Source organism: Aegilops tauschii, chromosome 6 (assembly GCF_002575655.3).
Source record: "Aegilops tauschii subsp. strangulata cultivar AL8/78 chromosome 6, Aet v6.0, whole genome shotgun sequence".
Classification (NCBI taxonomy): Eukaryota; Viridiplantae; Streptophyta; class Magnoliopsida; order Poales; family Poaceae; genus Aegilops; species Aegilops tauschii.
The window spans coordinates 154,188,711-154,190,942 of NC_053040.3; the positions used below are offsets into that span (position 1 = coordinate 154,188,711).

General features: G+C 43.4%; 1 long non-coding RNA gene across 1 annotated transcript; it reads left to right on the plus strand.

The window, feature by feature from the left end:
- Positions 1 to 478: 478 nt before the first annotated feature.
- LOC120967449 (uncharacterized) lies at positions 479 to 1,973 on the plus strand. Its single transcript, XR_005761221.3, has 2 exons — positions 479 to 828; positions 991 to 1,973. It is a non-coding gene; the product is annotated as an uncharacterized lncRNA (long non-coding RNA).
- The last annotated feature ends 259 nt before the right edge of the window (positions 1,974 to 2,232 follow it).

A 2,232-nucleotide genomic window follows, 5' to 3' on the forward strand; every position in this document is an offset into this window, starting at 1 on the left:
TGTTATGTCCAATTAAATTTTTTCGCTGGCTGTATAATGCATGTAACCTACTCATACCAACATTTTAGTGCATTTCAAATGGCTATACTACCGCTGCATTTCGAACTAAATTTGAATTTGTTTCTCTATTTGAATAAGAATCTACAATAATGATTGTTGCCAACTTAAACCATCATTCGTGTATCTATAATACCTAAATAGTTCATCCCCACCAACCTATTTATCTTAACATGCAAGCTATCCACATCACTATCCACGTCACCTTAACATGCAGCTATTCTATCTCAGCACTAAAGCCACATCAGCAGTTTTTTTGAAACGCACGCGCATGTATTATAGATTCAGCAAAACGAATAGCAACTTTGTTCCTACCAATGGTTCCGTTTCCAACCAGCAGCCAAACAGCCGGACTCCTTCACATGGGCTTTTTTGGAGCGTGCTATAGACCCCACGTACGAAGACTTGGCTAAACGGCTCTTCCTCTACGGTGCTACAGGCAAATCGATCTCCCCAATTAACTCTCCCAAGTCTATCTTTTCTTCTTCTACTTCCGATTCTCTTCTCCACCAAATTAATGTACGAGTAACGGATGGTGTCGATTCCACTATAAGCAATGGATCACCTGTCACCTGCTGTTACAGGCCTCGAGGAGGAGGCGGAAGCTCGAGGCTTCTTGAACTAGCCGGCCGTCGGTGGGAGACGCCCCCTCCAGCGTGCAGCCACCGCCCGTGGTGACGTCCCTCCTGTATCCTGGCCATGTTCGGTAACTGACCGCTCTAATGTTCTCGCGTTCTCCATGGCCCAGTCCATCGATGGCATCACCACATGGTACGCACTCTCTCTGTCGCACCTCACCCGTCCTACCCCGGCGTCTCCCAACGGCTAGATCTGACCTCTCCAACCAGTGTTCTGTGCCCGTCTTCATCTGCATATTTGGCTCTTGAATCTGCCTAATCGGCTCTTCTTCTCCACAATCTCCTTTTCCTGCAGATTTACAAGAAACGGATGGTGTTACCACTCACCACACAATGGCACAAATTCCAGGGAAACTACTAGTGGTAAATCAACCTCGGGCTTATCCTTTAAAGATCAGCCTGGAGTGCAGAAGTGTGTATGGATCTTATTTTCTGAAAGCAAAGAATCAGCTTCCGCCACAACTGAACACATTCTCTTTTTTTATTACTCTTACCAACAATTACGTGGAGAGTGATTGGGTCCCTCTTTAGTCCTCCTTACATCATCTAATCTAATCTTTTATCTGATTTCTTATTTTCTCAGATTTGGCCGGGGGCTGCTTGATGATTTGTTGCAGATTGCAACGCCTATTTTTGCTTCCTTCCTATATAGGTTTCATACTGCTCGAGTTAGTAGATAACCATCCCATATGTAAGATTTATTCTCTGAACTGGAAGAACACATGGCATGCACCTTATATTTGTTTCAGTACGCAACACAACACATGCATATGATTCCCTTCATTCCATGTAACGCATTGGTTGGAACAAATCATCGACAACCCAGGACTAAACCTCATTTTCCCTTCTATTCAAGTAAGTCATAATCATCACTCAATCAAAGACAGGCTTGGATGAATTTAGGTCGGCATTTATGTGAGGCAACTATGGTGTATTGAAGCCAGTCCTTTCATAATTTCATTTTCCTCTATTCTACACAGGGTGGACCTACTGGTATCACATACAGATCAACAGTGAAATGGTGACAACCCCATCCGTTTGCGGCACATTCATGGCTGCGGCCTCTTGATCATTCCACATGACGTGCACCACTAAGCTTTGTCAATTTGAAGCAGCAGTTTACTGCAGCCCATGTGAGCACAGACATCCATGCGAGTTGACAAGGGCTTATAATTTGCTCTGTTACGCGTCCAGGCTTCAACATCATGTTCTTTTAGCAGATCCATATAATGTCATTTAAAAAATTATTACGGAATAGATGCGCCCTAATTTTTGTTATCCTTTGAGTATTGGTGAAGCTAGACATCGCGAGTTGGAACGATCAGGAAACCATGCCATTGTTGTCACTTTTCCTCCTTTGGATATTGAGTGCATGACTAACTTCAGTGCTTCACTTTTTTCATTCAAAAGCTTGGCTTCAGGAATTTAGATAGAACAACATTTAGTGGCTCATTTGCAGGTGTGATAGTTAATACTCCGATCCAGTCGTGGTTGCGGGGTTCATTTAGCCTACTTATTGTGTTCTTAATTTCTTATC